We start from the raw sequence: 24,117 nt of genomic DNA on the forward strand, positions 1-24,117 counted from the left end.
TGCTGTCTTTAAGATAGAGGAAATTGGAGCCTGGCAAGATGCTATTAAAAAAATCACCAATAGCAGCTTCACTTTGAACCTGTGTGTAAATCAGGGTGGTGCTGAGTCCTTCAGACAGTCCCCTGAAATTTGCAGGGACATTTTGTCCTTGGACGTCCTCAGGAAATGTTCTCATTGTATGTTGGATGTTTTTGTTTCCTTTATATGTGGTTGGGTTCTGCATGTATCTTTCAGATTGATGTAATAAAAGTGGTTTGATATAGAGACAGTCCAGCCAGCAACCTCAATACTTTTAAATTCTTCTGCTGCTTCACTACCTGTATGCTACTACCAGGCTGAATCCAGGATCCTGTGACTATGTGGCACGTTCTTTCGTGCAGGCACAGATGAAGGATATGCACAGTAGTTGGAATAATCTGCAGAAGTAAAATAGCAGTTTTTAGTGGACATTTGGATAGAAATCAATCAAAAATTGGGACTATTCCTAGCAAGTCCAGTTTCTTCTTTTTGGGACCCTCCAATGTGATTTCCACATCAGACCAAAACCACTGTACGATTAAGTCCATATTAGAGTGACACTGCATTGATCTTTCTGATTTCATTACCCTAAATTATTATAGACTATAGTTTAAAAATACAATTCTAGAATTCTTATGAAGAGCATGATCCATGACTATTTCTTTCCCATTCCAGTCATGAGACAGTAGACTAAATTTATGCTTTTGACAAAATACCAATTTATTGACATTAGATTGTAAAAGATTTTTAACGGTTGAAAGGGACACTTGATAAAGAAATTAGGTCACAGAAATAGAAAGGACTAATAGCCCAGTCCTATAACACCCCCCATTCCTTTCCCCCCACACACTCCTTAAATCCATGAATAATCTTTACTCACAAAAATGGCCCCACTGAAGTCCTTGGCACTTCTTGTGTGAGTAAGGACTACTCATGCCAGTAAAGGTTTTCAAGACTAGGATCTATAATTTAATGTGGAATCATTTCCTGACAGACCAGTGGTGTGTGGTTCCCCCCCCCCCATTTCTCTATGCTCACTAATTTTATGGGTTCCTTTTTTTCTGCCAAAAAATGGTTGTTGCATCATTAATGATGGAACTTATTATTGCTTTTAATATTTGAATTATATCTGGAAAAGCATGAAGATTTATCCATTTCCCTACGAGCATTTAAAGTAAGACATAAAAGAACCTTTGAGTTATACTTTGTATAATTTTAAAATAATTTTGGCATGTTTTCCCTCCTGGCAAGCAGTCTTTAACCTTATGGAACTTCGATTTGCAGTGACTTTCAAAGGCAATAGTATTACATCAGTGATCCTGAAATGGTGAGGTCAGAAATACACAAAAAGTAATTAAGGGATCAAATGATTATAGTAGAGCAAACAGAAAAATAAATGCCCCAAATACTAAGGGCCATATCCTGCTTGCCTTGCCCAAATAAATTGTCCCACTGCAGCCTATTCAGATCTCATTGACAAAAGTGAAAATCTAGAAAAATTCCAAAGAAATCCCAGTGTAACTGAGATTAGAATGTAGTTGAGACAGAATTACTTACACGTGAATAAAGCAAGCAGGATTTTGCCCTAAAGATACATTCAATGTGAATGCATGTAGGAGGAAAATGAGAACATTGGGCCGAATTCTGTTGTCATTTATATTGATGCAGCCCTATTGAAATCAACTAAGAGCAGAATTTGACCTAACGTTGGCACAGATAAACGTCTGTGTTTTTAATGTTTAAAACTGTTACATTTGAAACAAAGAAATTGTAGCATGTGGCAGACAAAAATAATCTGTTTCCATGAAAAATCCAGCAAACCTTTGAAACTTTTCTTTTTCATCTTACAAGAAAAAAGGGAGTGTGGAATGGTTGTTGTTGGTGGGGTTACATAAATGAGAGCAGGTGCGGTCGTGCAGAGGTAACTATTCAGCATATGTAAGTGCATTTGGAAAATCATTGTCTTGCAGAGAATACTCGAAATTGGTCCCTAATGGCCTTGGTTTTTGTCATATGGTCTTGATTATCAGCTAAAATTGCATTGCCAATGCCTTTAGTGTGAACGAGATGGATGAATAATTATTACGTGCATTGAATACCTTTCTGCAAGGAGGAACCAGGATGTCCCCTGGTCACCGTAGCTACCATTTCATCCTGCTGTCAGGACGACTATAAGCGGCCAATTCATCACTTCGTTATTTTTTTTATTTATTTAAATATGTAACGTACACACATAACTATGCAAAGAATGGGCAATGTAAAATCCAAAATTGGGAGGAATAACTGCAAGACACAATTGTCTCTGAGATTACAGATTAAGGGGAGACAGACCCAGGTGCCTTATCCTGTTTCTGAGGGCTTTACCTTGTTTTCGTATGCTTATAATCTCCTGTGAATGTTATAGGAGTTAAAGAATGTCTAGCATTAAAGGAGGCACACACAGGATAGCAAAAAGAAGTGTGTGTACTGACTAGTAGGATACCTTTCAGTTATGAATTACTCTCCTTATGCCTCTTAAAAGGGGTACCATGCCCCATTTCACTTCCCTCTGCATTCATTTTGCTCCATTATGCATTAACCAATATAATAACTGAAGGTTCCAGTAATGAGGTTAACAAAAATCTTCTTGCTAGCACTAAGAATAATTCTCACTGGTATTCAAGAGTTCATCCCATCCCCCACAGAAGGAAAACGTGCTTGCAGGATCAGAAATGATAAGGTTCAGAACCACTCTAAGATCCATGACCATGATCACGCTGCTCATTCATCACTGGTATATTTATTGTAAATCGTGGCCTTGTGTGACTGCTGCTTATCCTCTATGCAATCCTGGCAATTAATGATGAGGGCCACTAGCTCCTAAACAAGGTACTTTGAACTTCATTGCAACACAAATAAACACAACAAATTGCACTTCCTGTTGGAGCATTCTGAGTATCTGATCAGAAGGATTATGTGGAGAGAGAGGGCACAAGCTTCTCAGAGCAAGATTTTCAGTGTCTGGAGATGTCCTGATTAATTGCTTGATGTCATTTGCCACTAAACCCTAATGAGGTGCCTAAAAAACAGTTTTGATTAAATAATCACCCAATCACCCCAACTATTCAGGTCCACTGATTATCTTTAACCAGCTGTTTTAATGGTGGGTACCCATATTGGAACTGAAGAAAATATAAATAAATGTAAAAACATGCATTGTATAGTTCTAAATGTAAAGAAAAGAACCAAAGGTGGAAAAAATATTACGAAAATGCTTTATCTGTCTCTCCAGTCCCAGTTTTAGCACTGTTCATAAAAAATTCTCCAAATACATTATACTCATGAATATATTAATCCTTGCTGTACATTTACCCTGGAAGTTATACCCATTTTACACAAGAGGAGCTGTCAGTGACAGAACAGAATGTAGGAGTCCTGATTCTCATCCCGCGTCATAACTACTAAACACCACCTATACAGCTGAAACACGTAGTACCAAATTCATCCTTGATGTAAAACCATTTATCAGTGGCACTGCATCAAAGAAGAATTTGGCTCTTGCAGAGTCAGCCAGAACAATACTACAAATACACACCCAACCATATATAACAAGGATATTAGTATATTTCAGGATCCTATTGATATCAAAAACCATGACATGAAACTTGAGTACTTTATGATGTCAGTCTCCTTTTAACTTTCATTTCTAATTGAGAAAACAAAATTGATTGCATCATATGAGTCCCGATTGAGCTTTTTAAAAAAAAAAAAAGCTAAAAATGGCTCAGCCAAGTGACTGAAATGTGATCACAAGCCAGTGAGATCAATAATCTTAGAAAAAAAGAAAAGTTTTTGAGTGACAGTTTAAAAACGGGAAATTTAAATATATATCACCACATTCAGTTCCATTGTGTATTGCATAAAATGCAATGGCAGTTTGTTTTTTTAGCAGGCCAGAAGGTGATGTATTAGTAACACTGAATTTGTATTTATGTTCCACACTGTAAACTACATTTATAGCAATATATCTGTATTAAGATATTAATGCTAGAAGTGCTACCTAAGTGCTACAGGGAGTTTCGCAAGGGAGTTCTCCAGGTGAAGGAGGAGCTAATACAGCATCTGTGGGGTAAGTGACTGTCTGTAGTGTGTGTTTGTTTGTGTTTGGGGGTTACTTGCTGTGTGCTGAGCTTGTATTTGTCAGTATGTTTGTTTGGTTGTTTGTTTGAGGGACCGTGTACTCTGGCTGGCAGTTGGAGGCAGGTTTGAAAGCTCGAAGCCTCTGGTAATTGGCTGAGCCTTAATCAGTGGGCAGGGCATTCACTCAGGCCAGGGCTTTATAAAGCCGCGCACAAGCGACCAGGGGCTGCTAACAGGGAGTTTCGCAAGGGAGTTTGGAAGGGGAGTGGGAAGGGAGTGGGAGTCCCTTGCCGGCCCTAACCCCTTCCCTGTGGTCCCCCTAAAACCTATAAACCGAACCACATTTCAAAGCTCCCTTCTGTAAACCACCCTTCTACGAACTAGGAGACAATGCAGGCAGAAGCCCAGGAGCAGAGTGGGGGCTATCCAGTTTATTGCGCTGAGTGTTGCATGTATGATTACCTGCCCTGTGGGTGGGTGGTGTATGTGTGCAGTCGGTGCAAGGAGCTCCTGGCCCTCAGAGACCATGTACGGGCTTTGGAGGCCAGGGTGGCGGAACTGGAGGAGCTAAGAGAGGCAGAGAGGTATGTTGATGAGGCTTTCCAGGACACTGTAGAATTGTCCCACCTCCGCTCAGACAGCTCTTGTGCTGTTGAGGAGGAAGAACAGCCCAGGGAAGTAGAGCAGTCAATGGGAGCAGAGGGAAACCTTCCCGTAGTCGGGACCCTCCTTCCAGATGTTGCTGGGGTTGCCTCTCGCACTGAGGTTGCCTCTCCAGGGGAGGGAACTCCAGTTTCTAGGAAAAGGCAGGTGTTAGTAATGGGAGATTCGATCATTAGAAACATAGATAGCTGGGTTTGTGATGACCGGGAGAGCCGTATGGTGACTTGCCTGCCTGGTGCGAAGGTTGCGGATCTCTCGAGGCATCTAGATAGACTTATGTGTAGTGCTGGGGAGGAGCCGGTGGTCGTGGTACATGTAGGTACCAATGACATAGGGAAGGGTAGGAGAGATGTCCTGGAAGCCAAATTTAGGCTGCTAGGGAAGAGACTGAAATCCAGGACCTCTATGGTGGCATTCTCAGAAATGCTCCCAGATCCACGTGCAGGGCCGGGTAGGCAGGCAGAGCTTCAGAGTCTCAATGCGTGGATGAGACGATGGTGTAGAGAGGAGGGGTTCACGTTCATTAGGAACTGGGGAAACTTCTGGGATGGGAGGAGCCTATACAGGAGAGATGGGCTCCACCTAAACCAAAGTGGAACCAGACTGCTGGCACTAAACATTAAAAAGGTTGTAGAGCAGTTTTTAAACTAGGAGATGGGGGAAAGCCGACTGCTGCAGAGGAGCGTGTGGATCGGACACAGACTTTTCTTAGGGGAGAGTCTGATGATAGAGAATCTCCAGGTTATAGTCAGGAGCAGAGGACTGAAAAGTATAATGTAAGGGCCAGATCAGATGATAAACAGTCACATAAAAAAGAATCTGGCACATCAGAAAAAGGCAGGCTAATAAACAGGGACAAGTTTTTAAAGTGCTTGTACACAAATGCCAGAAGTCTAAATAATAAGATGGGTGAACTAGAGTGCCTTGTGATAAAGGAGGATATAGATATAATAGGCATCACAGAAACCTGGTGGACTGAGACCAATCAATGGGACACAATCATTCCGGGGTACAAAATATATCGGAAGGACAGAACAGGTCGTGCAGGGGGAGGAGTGGCACTATATGTGAAAGAAAGTGTAGATTCAAAGGAAGTAAAAATCTTAAGCGAATCCACATGTTCCATAGAGTCTCTATGGATAGAAATTTCATGCTCTAGTAAAAATATAACATTAGGGATCTATTATCGACCACCTGACCAGGACAGTAATAGTGATGATGAAATGCTAAGGGAAATTAGAGAGGCTATCAAAATTAAGAACCCAATAATAGTGGGGGATTTCAACTATCCCCATATTGACTGGGAACATTTCACTTCAGGACGAAATGCAGAGATAAAATTTCTCGATACTTTAAATGACTGCTTCATGGAGCAACTGGTACGGGAACCCACAAGGGGAGAGGCAACTCTAGATTTAATCCTGAGTGGCGCGCAGGAGCTGGTCCAAGAGGTAACTATAGCAGGACCGCTTGGAAATAGTGACCATAATACAATAGCATTCAACATCCCTGTGGTGGGAAGAACACCTCAACTGCCCAACACTGTGGCATATAATTTCAAAAGGGGGAACTATACAAAAATGAGGGGGTTAGTTAGACAAAAGTTAAAAGGTACAGTGACTAAAGTGAAATCCCTGCAAGTTGCATGGGCCCTTTTTAAAGACACCATAATAGAGGCCCAACTTCAATGTATACCCCAAATTAAGAAAAACAGTAAAAGAACTAAAAAAGAGCCACCGTGGCTTAACAACCATGTAAAAGAAGCAGTGAGAGATAAAAAGACTTCCTTTAAAAAGTGGAAGTCAAATCCTAGTGAGGCAAATAGAAAGGAGCACAAACACAGCCAACTTAAGTGCAAGAGTGTAATAAGAAAAGCCAAAGAGGAGTTTGAAGAACAGCTAGCCAAAAACTCCAAAGGTAATAACAAAATGTTTTTTAAGTACATCAGAAGCAGGAAGCCTGCTAAACAACCAGTGGGGCCCCTTGATGATCAAAATACAAAAGGAGTGCTTAAAGACGATATAGTCATTGCGGAGAAACTAAATGGATTCTTTGCTTCAGTCTTCACGGCTGTGGATATTAGGGAGATTCCCAAACCTGAGCTGGCTTTTGTAGGTGACAAATCTGAGGAACTGTCACAGATTGAAGTGTCACTAGAGGAGGTTTTGGAATTAATTGATAAACTCAACATTAACAAGTCACCCGGACCAGATGGCATTCACCCAAGAGTTCTGAAAGAACTCAAATGTGAAGTTGCGGAACTATTAACTAAGGTTTGTAACCCGTCCTTTAAATCGGCTTCGGTACCCAGTGACTGGAAGTTAGCTAATGTAACGCCAATATTTAAAAAGGGTTCTAGGGGTGATCGGTAAGTCTAACGTCGGTACCGGGCAAATTAGTTGAAACAATAGTAAAGAATAAAATTGTCAGACACATAGAAAAACATAAACTCTTGAGCAATAGTCAACATGGTTTCTGTAAAGGGAAATCGTGTCTTACTAATCTATTAGAGTTCTTTGAAGGGGTCAACAAACATGTGGACAAGGGGGATCCAGTGGACATAGTGTACTTAGATTTCCAGAAAGCCTTTGACAAGTTCCCTCACCAAAGGCTCTTACGTAAACTAAGCGGGATAAAAGGAACGGTCCTTTCATGGATTGAGAACTGGTTAAAGGACAGGGAACAAAGGGTAGGAATTAATGGTAAATTCTCAGAATGGAGAGGGGTAACTAGTGGTGTTCCCCAAGGGTCAGTCCTCGGACCAATCCTATTCAATTTATTCATAAATGATCTGGAGAAAGGGGTAAACAGTGAGGTGGCTAAGTTTGCAGATGATACTAAACTACTCAAGATAGTTAAGACCAAAGCAGATTGTGAAGAACTTCAAAAAGATCTCACAAAACTAAGTGATTGGGCAACAAAATGGCAAATGAAATTTAATGTGGATAAATGTAAAGTAATGCACGTTGGAAAAAATAACCCCAACTATACATACAACATGATGGGGGCTAATTTAGCTACAACAAGTCAGGAAAAAGATCTTGGCATCATCGTGGATAGTTCTCTAAAGATGTCCATGCAGTGTGCAGAGGCGGTCAAAAAAGCAAACAGGATGTTAGGAATCATTAAAAAGTGGATAGAAAATAAGACTGAGAATATATTATTGCCCTTATATAAATCCATGGTACGCCCACATCTCGAATACTGTGTACAGATGTGGTCTCCTCACCTCAAAAAAGATATTCTAGCACTAGAAAAGGTTCAGAAAAGGGCAACTAAAATGATTAGGGGTTTAGAGAGGGTCCCATATGAGGAAAGATTAAAGAGGCTAGGACTCTTCAGCTTGGAAAAGAGAAGACTAAAGGGGGATATGATAGAGGTATATAAAATCATGAGTGATGTCGAGAAAGTGGATAAGGAAAAGTTATTTACTTATTCCCATAATACAAGAACTAGGGGTCACCAAATGAAATTAATAGGCAGCAGGTTTAAAACAAATAAAAGGAAGTTCTTCACGCAGCGCACAGTCAACTTGTGGAACTCCTTACCTGAGGAGGTTGTGAAGGCTAGGACTATAACAATGTTTAAAAGGGGACTGGATAAATTCATGGTGGCTAAGTCCATAAATGGCTATTAGCCAGGATGGGTAAGAATGGTGTCCCTAGCCTCTGTTGGTCAGAGGATGGAGATGGATGGCAGGAGAGAGATCACTTGATCGTTGCCTGTTAGGTTCACTCCCTCTGGGGCACCTGTCATTGGCCACTGTCAGTAGACAGATACTGGGCTAGATGGACCTTTGGTCTGACCCGGTACGGCCTTTCTTATGTTCTAACTTTACAAATATAACTCAAAATGTAGTTTATAGTGGTATAAATAGTAACATCAGTATTGACACTTGCTGCATCATCTATGTCCCTGGAAAACTGTGACTGATACTAAATGAAAATTCAGACAGCTGACAGTACATAAAGCATAACAGTGAATACCAACAATATTTCATGGCTCTCACTGTTGAGGCTCTCTTGTGTTCTGTTCTGAAGAAGATTTAAATGAGGGGTGACACTTCCAAATATTCCTATTTACAAAAATTGTGTGGATTATTAGATGGTATAGAGTTACTGGCCTGTAATTTCATGTTAACATTGTGTATCAGTACAGTACATGACATTACACAGTGTAATGCACATTGTTTCCTATTTGTTAGAGATTGTTCATGAATGACACACTTGTGACTTTACTTCTCACTTGATCCTGTACTGCAGGGTGTATAAGGGTCCCTTGCATGGTGCTCCTAAACTCTCTGAACTCCCATTGATTTCAGTGGGAGTGTAGGACACTCAATACATTTCAGGGTATAAGTGAGGAATTGAGCCCTGAATTTACTAGTGAGTTATCTGGTTACCCCTAACTCAAATGTATTCTTTGCTTACCACTGTATATTCTCATTCTCTCTCTTACACAAACATACACGCACAATAGGATGGTGCTATAAAAGTTTATATTGGCTCTTGTTTGAGATGACCTGCATAACTCATTCATGTTTCCTTCTGTTGTGATTAATGTGGTCATCACAAACACAAGCAAATGGAAATTTCATAGCATCTTGCATCATCACCATTTTCTCTAACACTCATGTGAACTCTGTAAATATCATTATACATATATGTAAACTGAGGCTCAGAAATATTAAGTGACTTTTCAAAAATCACCCCATCAAGTCAGTGACAGATCGGGGGTTAGAACCCAGGATTGTCCAAATTTTGCTCTAACTAGAGATGACATTGAGCCAAATTCTGCCCTCAGATTCTCTATTTTAAATCCCAGTGAGAGTCCTGTCACCTGCATTATTCACTTATGGCCCCATCATTTATAGCTAATATGGTCATTCCAATATGGTCACTATGATAAAAACAGCCCTGCAATTTTGTCATTGCTAAATAGTTTGATATTTTAGTCTCCCTCTCCCTTTTTCTCCTTAGAAATACAAAGTACAAGGGAAAATATTATTGATATGGCTGGATATTAGTGACTGCCACAAATGCAGAATAAAGGTAGTTAACAGGACTACGTTAATGTAGACTAGATACTTTTTAGTTCATGCTAGCAAGGTCTAGCATGGGGCAGTTACAGCGCAGCATTTTAGTGTACTCTGCATCTCACACCCCTGTAGCCCACAATATAGGGCCAAGTAGACAAGCCCAAAGATACCTTAATGCAGCACCGTTACACTCCTTTTTAACAGGGTATATGTCGTGTCTTTATTTTGAAGCAAGCATTTTAATTTCCTGTGCCCTAAACCCCACCCACTCTGTCCATATTAGTAGCGCCACGATGGGACTTTTGTGTGAGTTCATTGAGCACGATTTGGTCCAGCATGTATTTATTTGAGAGAGTTCTTTAATTGCGTAGTATTAAAGGAGTTTTATATCATGCAGTGAAATTAAAGATGTAGGTTGTTTGCTGAGGAATCAAGGTGAGAAGCCCATTACTGTGTTGCCTCCTTTTCCTGCTCTTTCTCGTCTTTTAATCTGTCAAGCTGCTGTCTGGACTGGAGCACAGTTTGGCTGAGAGAGAAAGGATGTGGCTCAGGTAGGCCACTCTGTGTGAGAAAGATAATGAAGGTGGGTCTGAGCAGCCCAGGCCCAAGATTATAAATGAGATTGGGGATGGGATGGCAGTGGTTGTTCCCCATTATGGTAAGTCCTTGTTGTGTAGTGCCTACCCTGAAGAGTTTACAGTTTAATTATCTTTTCCTTTCCCACGAGAGGCCTTTTGAGGAGTTTTAAAGAGATGGGTTCAACTTTATGAAAAGTGATAAACAGTGGTGCTTTTATGACGGAAAGGTGGTTCAAGTATCAGCTGTAATGGAGAAAGATTTATGTAGAATGGTTTTCATTCTGAGACGCTTCCCCTCTCTCCACAGCATAGGCTGACATAGATGCTTTTGTTTTCTCTTTCCGTCCCCTCCCCCCCCAGTCTCTAGATTTGATTGTCTGGGGCTCTGAAGAGGTCATTCATAGTGTAATGCTTCCTATTCTGAAATGTGCTTCCCATTTTGGTCAACCAGAGCCTGAGTTTGTTGACCGTCAGGGCCTGGTATAAGTTCTATCCCATCAGGCTTTTCCCTGAAGCAGTGATTGTAGGATGGTATATTCTCTTTGTTGTTTTTTACACTGATCAGTATAATCTACATGTTGTTGGAACAACAAGGTTGAAGTTAGTAGTTGGTGTCTTAGCTTTGTACCTTTATCCACCCAAAAAGGGACCCAATGCTTAGTAATGCATATGCTGGCATGGCTCATTGTTGTTGGAGTATTGCGTCTTCATTTTACATTTCATTTCAAGTATCTTTTAAAACTATTTTAGGGTCTTTATGAAACATTTTGACAAAACAGTTCATAATCAGATGACAAGAAAAAGCTATGGGAAAGGCTAGGAATGCCCTTTCTTTATTCTTTTGACAATATTTATTAGATTTTTATTTCTTAACTATTTTTTTTTAATTGCCTGGGCTAATAACACACCTTCCCCTCCTCTTTCTCCTAAGAGCCTTTTCTGCCTTTCAGCAGAAATTTGTGGTCCAGTGGCTTATTTGAACTCTCATAATTTAGGAATATTAAAAAGCACGTAGTTCAACTGGATAACATAGCAGCCAGATTTGTGACGGGGTGATTAATATCCAGGTGATAAGGAGAGAAAGTGAAGCCAGGAAAGGCCAGAGGTAAAGACCTTTTTCACTATTATTATGTCACATCTCAGCTATTCATTCCTTCAAAGTAATAGACAAATGGCAAAACTCACATTGACTTTAGTGGGAGCAGGAGTAAGCCCCAAATGAACAGCTTTCTTACATGGCTGAAAAAGTGAGGACTCAGGTGTTAATTCACAAAAAAAGATCATCACAGATGGAGAATGGGGTGGCATGTGAAAGAATAGCTGGCTGAAATGCAGTAAGGGCCTAATCTTTTGGGTGCCATATGTTGACTTCAGTGGGAATTGAGGCCTTGCAGAACTGGGTCCTAATTTCTGCTGGAAATATATAGAGAGAGAGCTAGGAAGAAACCCCCTTTTAACGTGAAATCAGATAGATATAAAATATAATGAAATCATGAGGCCCCTATGCATGGATCTGGAGACCTGTTTTGTTCAGAATAAAAGGTAGGAAGATGGCATCCAGAAAGACAAAAGCATCCAAGGCAGCCCATCTGTAGTCTGACCATATGATAGACTTGGACAAATCTAAAGCTGCCAGCACAACTGCCCACAGAGTATGCCAAGGAGCCAGATGCTAACTCTACAAGGATATTTTCCAGAGTTTGGCATTGAGGGTCTTATGACTACCATCCAGGGAGGTGAGGAAGGGAAGTGAAACCATATAAACTTGTAACCTCACAGCATCAGCTTTAACATTCATTTGAGATATATATTTCTATAGTTCTTGGGTAGAAGTAAAAAAAAAAAAACTGAATCAAATACAAAATCTTAGTTTGTTTAAATGTAGGGGTACATGACCATGTCTCTGTTCAGCAAAGAGTCCACAGAGGCATCGGGTGAGTCCCTGAGATAAGAAGCCAATGGCTTACTTCGAACTGAGGGTGTTCGAAACAGAAGGTTCATTTTCTGAGACGTGATGGATAGATGCATTTTAGTGCTATAATATTTTTGTGAATTCACATTAATTGGCCTGTAGATATCTCCACTAAGGATAATATTTACGTGTTGAAATGTAATGAACATTACTAAGATAAGCCCAAATGCCCGTGTGCAAGTTGGGGATTTGAATGCGAGCACACACTTGTGCATACAAAGCCTGACTTACATGTGCAGATAGGGCAATTGCACATAAGCAATTCAGGCATGTGCAAAAGTTTATATGTAATTTAGTGTGGAAAAACTGGGAATGGTTGGCTATAGTGGTTAAATTTCCAGTGCCCGATCCTGTAAGTGAATGTTAGTAGAGAGAGTGCCGCACCCCTTAAGAAGTGCACAGCACCTCACAGGATTGAGCCTAAATCTCTTCTTGCAAAAAGGAGTGTACCTAGAGCTTACAATGATTTCTCATAAATTAATTTTGGTTAAGATTGTAGGCATAAAGGGTCAAGTTCAAAAAGAATCTTTCCAGGAGCATTCAACATCTTACAGGGTCAGGTTCAAAGTGGGATAGAATCTGTGCAAACTTCTAGTCCCCCAAGTTTTTTCAGCGTAGGTCAGACTTGCAGGGTCAGCCACAGTCCTCCATTTCGAAGGGCTTATTTTCCTCTCCAGACTTAGATTGAGAAATAGTGTTGTTTTTCTTTAATATGGAAAAAGATCCATTGGGACTAAGCTCAGAGACCCACCAAACTCATTTCACTTGTGAACAAAATACATTTTAATCAAGGCCAGCCAGGGGGCAGGGAAGAAAAAAGTCCAGAGCATTAATCAACTCATGGCCCCAGCCATTATTTTGTTATGGGCTTTGTTTGGGAATCAGAGGAAAGAAAGGATCTGACACTCAATACCTTGACCTGGACTACTTGTCCCCACAGGGAAATTACTCCCACCCTCTTTATACTTGGGTACTGACTACTGGACCTTTGGTCCCTCCCCCTGTGAACAAGTGGTCAGGGAGTAGAAGGAGCCTTGGCAAAGACCAGCAGTAATTCACTACCTCCTGGAGTCCTGGAGCAAGATGGCAGCAGGGAGTGAATTTGTACTCAGAGGGGTGTGTCTGAGTCACAGTGCTCCGTGAGGCGATGTAGCTTACACGCCACCCCTTGCTCAAAGCAGTGACCGAAGGCACAAACTAACCAAACATTATTTTAAAAAAAGGAAATTTGCCCTGTGCTGGGCACCACAAAAGGGCATTGAAAATGATCTAAATTCATCAATTTTCTGGAGTAAAAGGTGTGTTAGCAGACCTTTTGAATGAATTCAGTGCATTCTTACTGTGTGTGTGTGTGGGGGGGGTGTTTTTCCTTTCCTGCTAGTCTCCTTAAAATAGCAGTTGAAAGCAGCAGGCTGTGCAGCCTCAAACTGCTTCCTTTGCAGCAACTGCTCACATGTTCAATCTCCTTACTCAAGCCCCAAAAGTTACTGCCCCAGGTAAGAACTTTCTTCTTTCCCTAGGTGCGATGCAGATCTAGGAACTGAGACATTGGTTTTGATGGGCTTTGAGTGCCAGCCCCACTGCATTGTAGAAACTCAAATGGGGGTGGTGTGCCAAAAAAGAGGTCTTGTACTGGTTTTGGCACCATTGGTTTGACTGGACCAATGACCGGAATAGTAATATCCTAAGCCACAGCAATTGAATCTCATTTGCTAGGACTGAAATGTAGCAGCCAAAGCAGAGTTCCCTGTCTTGCTGTTTTTATGTATCCCTGAGTCTAGAGTCATTTTTAAAATGTGAGTGATGCAATTTCTTGCATCTTTCATTTAATATGCTGCTTGGTAAACAGTGTTTTAGATTAGTATATTTGTAATTTAAATGAAGACAATACATCAAGTCAAGTCAAAGAAGACGGAATGATTGATGCCTCTTTCAGTGTTATGCCCTGTTTTTGAAAGAAAGAAAGAAAGAGCGAAAGAAAGAAGAAAAGGGATGGTGTGCATGTTGGGGATCTAGCGGGAGGAAACAAGAAAGAAACTATCTTTCACGGGTAGAAACTATATATAGAAACACACTATTTTAAAACCGTCATCAGCCCTGATGGCTGAATCTGTTTTCTTCAAGCGCACTAATAAATTCTGCCTAATTCATTTTTTATTCTCTCTTGGGGTCTGCTTGGAGATTTGCCTCAACAAAGGAAGCATCATGTTACTTCTTTTAAATAATTGATGGCTCTCAGTCCAAGCCAGCTCAAAGGAAATTCTGAAAATAGGTACTTATTGAGTAAATACCCTGCCTTCCCCCCAGTCTCCCTCCCTTTGATTTATTTTTGCACTCTGGGTGACTGTCAATAGCCGATGATGTCATCTGAAACTTTGGAGATGCCCAGCACTTAGCAGCTCTGATTTCATTTATGTATTTATTTATATTTAAGAAAAGGGGAAGCTGTTAATTAGAAACTGTCTGAGGCAGCTAAGAGCTCTTAATAAATCATCAGCAGTGTTATGCCATAATAACAACTAGAGCTGGACTTTAAGCTTGGGCTTGGAGCTGGCATCCATAAAGACACATGGAGAGGAGGGGTGAGTTGAAGGCACTCAGTCCCTATTCTGGCAGGGAGGCGAGTTATGTGGCCTTTTCAGATGAAACAGTGGGTTCCACCATCTTGGTTATTTACATTCCCAGAAGTGCTGTCACCTGGTAGCAGCATTATTTGCAGGAATTACGTCATTTTTTTGGCCAATATTGACTTTCTTGAGGCTCTGTGCTTTCATTTTTAAAGTATTGCCTTCTGCCTCTGTGAATGTCACAAAAACATGGTCTCCACAGAACATTACTGGACGCAAGGGGGGGGAGGGGGTCTTTTTTTTTTTTTTTTTCGGTAGGATACCTGCTGACATGCAGGATCCTCAGTTTCAACATGATTGTTTCTTCTGTTTATACTGCATATTTATATCGCTATATAAAATAAATTATAATTCGTGTATGGGGAAAAAGTCAGTCACCTGAACTTCCTGCTTTATTGGTGACCCAAAGTCTAGGAAAGTTTATATTCGAACTCTGGTTTTTAATCTGTTTCGGTGCATGCCCATAAATGTCTGATGTTGCTGTGTTAGACAAACGGAGAATCGTAGAATCATAGAAACGTAGGGCTAGAAGGGACCACAAGAGGTCATCTAGTCCACCCCTCTGCCCTGTGTTAGACCATTCCTGACAGGTGGACAGATAGGGCAGAGTAACATGAAGAATCCCCAACCCCCAAGAGCTTGAGTTCATCATTTCTGCAGCACTCCCATCACCTGCTAAACCAGAGAGCAAGAGAATGGGCCTGAGAATAAAACTTGAGATCAAGATTTTAAAAAAACCAACAGTTTAAAGCAGGGCATCTAAATCTTTGTTAAGGTACCTAAAAAGTGTGCTGAGCATCCAGTAGTTCCCTCTGATTGTGTTTTTGCCCACATAATATGGGGTGCATTCAGGTGATTGTGCATGAAAGAAATGCAGTGTATGAAACTGCATATGTATAGATGACTGCATATGCAGTTTTGTGCTTGTGATTGCATTATTTAAAAACCTAGTTACATATTTGCTCCCATGCATGCAAATTCCATAGATGCAATTTATAAATTCTCCAAATTGTTTCTGTCTGTAAAAAGAAATAAAAAGAGCAGGTGAAATATAAATCCAATAAGAAGAAAAGTTTTTAAAAAAGACAAGGAGATGGTAGCTTACTTTGTGTGTTAATACAGTCCTCCACAGAGGGAAATCAAAGAAATGCTGAAGGCACAGCATACTAAGATATATCTATTAGTGTGTGCTTAACTCTATTGCCTGGGAGATTTTATTAAATGCAACGGCCAGGAAAATTGACCTCACTTTTTAAGGTGGGGGGGGGGACGCAGAGGATCTGGAGTGGAGAGGAGTTGGCTCCCTGCTCATGTCATATAAATGAACAGAGCTGGCAATTTACTGATCTATCGATGAAATAAATGAAGATGTGTGTGTGTGTGTGTGTGGGGGGGGGGGTAATCCTGTAAGACATTGTTGCAGTTGATATGGTAAGATGCTCCCCACAAAATCAGGCGAGATGAATGAACTAAAGAACCCCTGTAATATCATGTAATATCATGCCATATAATAAATATCACACCATGAATTGATCACCAGTTTCTTTGATGGGTAGTCTACCAAGGCTACAAAGTGCTACTGTAAGCATTCTGTTTAGGAAAGGAAGTTAAAAGCCTCTCGAGGGTTCACAGAAAATGCTGATACTGAATGTAAAAATGGACACATTTTAATCCTTACGTTATTAATTATTACTCATGATTAATTATCTTTATTTTATTGCTATACCAAATCCTTAGTCACCTCTCATATTGAAGTGAATAAGAAATTCACCTAAGAACCTCTTGATTTGATGCACTGTCGTTATGTACCATCTATTGATTATTGGACATTATCATTTGTGCTACGTATACCATCTGGTATCATGCTGTCAAATTACAGCATGTATTTGGATTGCAGGCATAACACAATTTCTTCCTGTACCATCTGATCTAAGTCTAAATGTAATACATGGAGGGAAGGGGCAACAACAACAAAACCAACACACGCACAAGTTTCCCTAGATACAAATTGTAACTCAGAAGGTAGCTTACATGAGTTGAGTGTTCAGATTTGATGGACTGATGAGTAATTTAGGATTTGAATTTATCATTGAAGCTTCCCAGTGGAAAATCTTTTCATTTACCCCCCTCTGCCCACTTCAAATTGCATAAAGAAAGGTCTTCTTGAGTTTCCAGAAGAATCCTTTTTCAGAACATATAGCTCCTAATATACATAAAAGCAGTTTGCTTTGATCCTGACAATTAAACATTTATTTTTAAACTCAGACTGGGCTGCTATCCAGCAATGCTCTTTCCTTTGCATCATGCATTGGATCTAAAGTACCCAGTCAGCCTCAGTGTAGCAGGAAGTAGTTAAGAATGAACTGTCTTGATGGGTGGTGCTGGTTTCCCCCCCCCCCCACACACACACTTTCCCCTCCCCACTAGTTTTGAAATTCAAATTGAATGCAATTTTCAGCTCATTTGAGCCAGAATATACTGTTGCTGAGCTTCAGTGGCTCTTAAATTCAAACTCGCAGGAGAAAACAGATATCATCTGTCACTAAGGGTGGGAAAGAGTCCTGCCCACATTTTATTCATGGGAACCAGGGCTGAACTGACTAATTCAAGCACTCCTGACTAAGTGGCAGGCACTGGCAAACTAATCAGCTAATCAATAAGTCTGGTTTTCTGCAGTTTGGTCTCTTCTGATCTTTTTTTTTTATTGCTCCCACCTATTTAGTATTTATATTAAATGTCCCAGTGCAGTTCTAGCCAGAATGTGCAAGTGTGTTTGCCTCTGACTACCTTTGCTTATTCCTTTCCTTATTCTCTTCAAAAAACTAAAAGAAAGTCTGACAGAGAAGGGATGAGGGGGTTCCAAATGATGTTAAAGGATTTGGGTTAATTAAAAAACATGCTTCAGAACTGGTGCTAGTAAAAAAATCCATATTAAAAAAAGAAGAAATTGGTTTATATATATATAAACACCATGCACACCTGTGGCTTGCACACCAGAGGAGCTTACTATACAAAATCTGCCTCATATTTTAACTCACAAGCCAAATATCTTTTGAGTCATATTATCCCATCCATTTATAAACTGGCATTAGCTACTTGAAATCAGTGGGGAATTCTGCTTAAAAAGCCATGGTGAAATAAGGCCCCCATTTAGCTTGCTGACATAGCTATTTGAAACACAAAGATCATCCCACAAATGGGATCAGATACTGCTACCATTGATAGTCAGTGACAAAGCTCTCTTTAATTTTAGTGTGAGCAGGATTGGACCCAAGATTAGCAAATTTCTTTTTAAAAAGAAAAAATTACAAGCAAAGGGAATTTGGTAGGCATGAGGGGCAAAGCTAAAGTATAGTCTGTGCTACCTGGAGGGGAAAGTGGAGGGAATTAAGCTCATACAGCTGTATGATAGCAAGTTAATGCTCTTTTGAGCAATAACAACGTGCTATTGGCAACAATCTACACCATGGCTTAGCAAAATGCATATTACAAGGGATATATAGGAAATGGTGGCGAAATCTGTGGTCTTCAGGTCAGATTGCAAAGGATGGATACACGATTGTGGCACATCTACTATTTTATATGCTATGGCCCTTGGTACGGTACTGAACCTGGCATCTCTCTGGCAACACGGTGCTTTTCATCTTCCCCACTCCAGGTTACTACAAACAACTTCTTTTTTTTTCTCCTGTCTGGATGGCATGATGTGTATTCATTTAGGGGCCAGTCCTGCAAACCCTTATGCATGTGATCTATTCATCACAAGTTTATGCCACATACCTCATCAGCCTGTTCCATCACTGTTCTATTTTATCATCCTAAGGCTATTTTTGGGTGATGTATTCTTTTCCATGCACTAAAACGATGTAACCCGATTAATAAAACACAACAAAATAAAGATGCACAATAACATTTTCTGTGGTACAAACAAACAAAATATAAACCTAGTGGTAATTTCAAAATGATTTGTTCTGATACCAGCCAGTCACTTTGTCCACTGGTGGCTCTTGTCATACTTAGACCCTGAGTTGCAATACTGGTACTACAGAACCTTAGAAAGGAACTTGATACTTCCAATGAGATTCTAATGATGTATGTAAATCAGCTGCCACATCCACACTGTCACCACTTCAGCAGAAAAGAAGGGCAAATAGCTTCCTCAGTAGCTGCTGGAACAGTCAGCTGTGCTGTGATTGATACCCCACCCTCTTTTTCCCGGAAACTTAGCATGTCAGCTCTTTCATGTACCCTTTCTCTTCCAAGAATATATCTTCCCATTCCTTCAAATTAATCTGGAGCTGGGCCCTCCCATCTGTCAGTTCATTTTTTTTCTCCTTCAGGCCCAATAGTTCCCCCCCCCCCCGCACCAAAACCTTTATCCAGATTCTGTTCTATTCTATATAGGTTTTATATTGTGATCAGCACCATCCAGCAGATTATTAAGTAATGTGACTAACATTCATCACATGCTTTTTTCTCTCATCTTCTTCCCAGGTGGAGAAGTGTGTACAGTGGACTGTTTTGTTCTGCATATATAAAATGTGTTTGTTAGAGAAGGCAAAATCAAATCTAAGCACCTTGCACTTAAAGCAGCAGATGGTGAGGTTTGTGATGGGTCTTAATTCTTGTAAGAGTTCATCCCAGAAGTCTAGGACTGCCTCCCTGAGAAAGCCCTGTCTCCTGCACCGACAAGCTTTGCCCTTACTGCAGTTCCACAGCCAGAGGAGTGTAGTTATTGACCATGGTCTTCATTTGCAGAGCTTTAGTTGATTTTCTAGATATTCTGGGCCTGGGCCTTCAAATGCCTTGAAAATAAGGACCGAGACCTTGAACTTGATTCAGTATTCTACAGGAAGCCAGTGTAGGGAGGAGAGGACAATTTGGAAGTGTCTGTGGTAGCCAGCATGGCTGGGGAGATGGGCTGTAGCATTCTGTACTAGATGGAGTTTCTTAAACATCGAAGGTTTCACCTGTATTGCTGTAGTCCAGCTGAAGGGCAATGAAGGCATGAATAACTGAGGCGAGGTGGTCATTTGCTACTTTCCTGATCTTTTCACTCTTGCTGATTTGTGTAAAGTCTTTCTCACACATTGGAGAAAAAATCAGCTCCTTTTAGCTAAGATTTTAACAACTAGATAAAAGCAATAAATAAAATAAAAGCTTATCTCCAGACAGAGAAAAAGACAGTGTATATGTATGTATCTGCAAAATGCTAGTATATTAATATGAAATTAGTAAATATTACTATCCTATCAAAGATATTTCACCAAAATTTGTCACTGAATCCTAACCCTCCAGTACAGATCTCAGTTGCTTCAGTTAGCGTTACATCCATTTATGACATGGTAAATTTGCTCACCATTTTGTATAATCAATAACTGAGGTGATTATTGATAGTGGTTCGTGCCCTCTTTGCCTTTCTCTTGGTCCTCCACTTCCACAGACGCTTCTGTTACTTAGGGCCTAGTTCTATGATCTGAGTCAAGCTAAATTCCAGTTAATTTCCATGGGTGTTTTTCCTTGACTGAGGGCTGCTCAGTTTGGCTCTTCCTTATTTTAGGTGTTTACATATGAACATCACACCAAAAAATAAGTTAGTGGTCCTGCCTCTATCCCTGATTCTGCAGCTTATTCCCTGTGAGCAGACCCTTGTGCCCAGCAATGCCCCATTATAGTCGGAGAGTCGCATATATAAAAAAATCAGATTGATGTTTTGGATTTGTGTGGGTGAGTTGGGAGGGGTGGTACATGGTGACCTGGATATCTTTCTTGGTTATAACCTTCTAGTTAGATGTGGGAGATTCAGATGAAAAAGAAGCCTTCATCCTAAATGGGGAGGATTGATAGTGTTGAATATATGTATATATATTAATAAAAGATCTAAAATAAAAAATAAATATTTTTTTTAATTTATTAACTAAAGAACTAAAATAAAAAGATCAGTTTTCTTGTATTTTACTTTCATATTTACTGAGCTATAATTATGTATTTTAACATTTGCCATTGTTTGCTACCCCTCCAAAACTAAATTATCATCATAATAATTTTTTGTTTATAGTCCACTGAGGAAGTTAATAGTGATCTCAATGACGTTAATGACAAAACTGCCACTGATTTTAATAGGAAGGATTAGCGGTGAAGGAGGAAAAACCCTAGAAAATGCCCCTTTAGCAAAAGCACCAGCTGATTCTCAGATAACAGCCCTCATAAGCCAACTGTTTGCCAGAGTCACGTTTTGTTCCATCCTGCCACGAACCAGACTGGGACGACAAATTGTATCAACAAAGAGGCATGACATTAGCCTTGCGTATATTTTCAACAGCCTTTGTATTACCATGGCAACAATAGTTTTAATTATGGAGAGCCAAAATGATAACTTGTATATCAGATGTGGCTCAGTTTTCCCTGTGGACAAAACTCTGATTAGACATTTGAGAAAAGCTTTGTATCTTGGTTTTCCTCCCAGGCTGGATTTTATTATCTGCTTTAACAGACAGCTGTTTTGCTCATGGTATGAACTTAGTGAAGCTGTAGCAGGGGGAAGAGCTGCTGGACAGTGGCCCTTTAGTTGATGAACTGACCCTTTTGTCTCAAAGGCAGTTTGGTACAGTAGTAGCTGGTGCATTTAAGAAGAGTCCTCTCACTAAAGGGCTGCTTTTGGCTTCCCTTTCAACCACTGGGAATCTACATATTTGGGAAAAGCCCTGTGTGAAGCGATGTCTAATAATCATCCTTGATAATAGTCATGATTGTGCTGGGGGGACAAACAAGTAGTTCCGTTACTGCAGTAGACATGGACATTCACAAATCAGAGCCATATTCAGATCAGGGCTATAGAGTGGAAATAAATTAAGTGTATAGTATGTGTGTCTGGGTGATGGCATGGGGGGTCAGGAATGGTTTTCTTCACCGATGCGGTTCTTAGCTTGATCAGTTTTTAAGATTTGCCCTATACGGCAGATGATCGCTAACATGTACATAATCCAGAGATCTCACATTGACCCCAGTAGAGCAATGCCCTGAATAGAATCTTGCTGGGTTCTTCATTTTTAGGATAGGCAGAAAAGATAATTAAATTGCCAGGTAGGTTAATGCTAATCACTACCTTCATTTTTCTTTTATTTGTAACCACTTGAGTAGATCTTTGACATAATCATGAATTATTACTGGTGGACAGTGACACTCGGTGGTTATGGTGGGATTGACTTTTCGTTGTGAACTTCATCACAGTGGTGAGGAACAGAGAAGTCAATAAAAGGATAGAAGAGAATCCCAAGCACCCTTTAACCTCATCTACAAATGGTTTGAGAGACTGATATTTTCCTGTAAATTTACTGAGTGAGGGCCTGATGGAGTATGGTGCTGAGTGCCTACTGGGAGGTGCTTACTGCCCCCACCTCTGCTCCTAACCATTGAGAAATGGAGTTCTCAGCACCCACGAGAAGGCACTCAGCACCTTGCCAGATCACACCGTTAACTAGCCATTCAGTTATTCAGATTCTCATTTCTGAATGCAAGAGCATTGACAAACAAGTAGGCTGATATTTGGACTCAGTAAATCTCTGATCTTCTCTTTGACTCTGTTGAAACAGATTTTAAAACATAAAATCCCATACAAGTATTTCACTAGTAGCTGAACTATTTGTTTCGTTTGTACTTTGCTAAATTTAAGAAGCCTTGTCTGTAAGATGTTGGCGTTTCAGATAATTAATTAAGCATTTGTGTGAAAGGAAAGAGGGTTTTTTCATGGGGGAGGGTTACTGTTTGTTTTAATAAGATTTCACTATAAGAGTGGCATTGCAAGTCTGTCAGTCCCAGCTTTGCTGCATATGTGTAGCTCTGTGCTTTGAGACCCTTGAAATGTCTGTTTTTAGGACATCAGCAGGGGGCTAATGAAAAGGCTTTGTTGATTTTAACGAATTGCAAGCCACTGTAGCCAAAATAAATATAATCTGCTTTTTGGATTAGTTGTCACAGATGATTTTACCTACTAACAGTGATTAAAGGACCCTGGTGGACCAGAAGCATAGCTGTTCTCTGGTGACTCTCGGTAAAATAGCAATAAACAGAGTAAATAAAGACTTAGGGCATTAGTTATCTTTAATAAACAGTGACACTGCATATGATGTTTGGAGGGACTTCAAAGACCTGCATCGTGTACAGGAGTGTCAACCTTTCTAGCACGTAGAGCACTGGTCACATTAGATGACGGTCTTATTGGTGCCAGATAGTATTTTCAGTGTTGCCATGCTTCTTTTGTTAAATTATGAAGACCGAGAGTCACCCGTCTAGAACTGCCAAACAAACTGAACACCTTGTGGAAACATTTGCCACTGATCCACTCTCATTCTGCAATGGACTGTAGGAGCAAAGTTAAAAATTCCTGCAACTAGAGGGATTATAGCAGGAAAATGAAGGAAGTGTTAAGTACGTGTGTAATTACGTAACCTTCTAACCACTGTAATTCCATCCAGTTAATGAACAAGACCAATACTGTTTCCTTTCACCTTAGTGTTTATAAGCTGATGAAAAGAATTACTTGCCTATGCCGACATCTTTTATCCCGTGTATTTCCCCAGAAATAGTAAGTGGGTGAGTTCTTTGATTCCATTGACATTTGCTGGGAGAAGCAGGGGTTATAGCTGAGGGTCTTCCAAAACCACTTCATGTTAGCAGCGGCTCTTCCTCAAAGTACAGATGTAACCATCATTCTTCTGTCCTCTCTTCTTATGACAAAAGTTTTGATAATACTGAGCGTTGAGTGTATAACTAGGACTAATAGAATGAAACTGTGCAGGGAAACATTTAGGCTGAATACTAGGACGAACAGTGAGTTGAAGCAGTCAGTGGAATAGTCTCCCAAGGGAAGTGTTGGAAGCCCAGTCTCTTGGGAGTTTTACAATTAGCAAAAAAACAGAAGAACGTGTCCGGTAGGGAACAATCCTACTACAGCAGGGAGATGGCCTGGATTATCTAATGGGTCTTTCCATCTTAAACTTTTATGAATCTATGTAGATTCTGTTGCTGTCCACAGCACCAGCACATACTATTCTGATGAACGGAAAGAATGCTGCTAAAGATACCTTTTTATGTGACAGGCAA

At 40.3% G+C, this 24,117-nt stretch overlaps 1 protein-coding gene across 9 annotated transcripts in view; it reads left to right on the top strand.

The window, feature by feature from the left end:
- The window catches only part of ESRRG (estrogen related receptor gamma), a 473,961-nt gene that overhangs the window by 102,572 nt on the left and 347,272 nt on the right, over positions 1-24,117 (top strand). Inside the window, exon 1 of one of the 9 annotated variants that reach the window (XM_039530383.1) lies at positions 4,030-4,126. The exons of the other annotated variants lie outside the window; for them this stretch is intronic. The gene's annotated coding sequence lies outside the window, so the exon portion shown is untranslated. Of the gene's footprint in view, positions 1-4,029; positions 4,127-24,117 lie in introns of those variants that run through there. 9 annotated transcript variants of the gene reach the window in all.

The sequence above is a fragment of the Mauremys reevesii genome, linkage group 3 (genome assembly GCF_016161935.1).
Source record: "Mauremys reevesii isolate NIE-2019 linkage group 3, ASM1616193v1, whole genome shotgun sequence".
In the NCBI taxonomy this organism is placed as follows: Eukaryota; Metazoa; Chordata; order Testudines; family Geoemydidae; genus Mauremys; species Mauremys reevesii.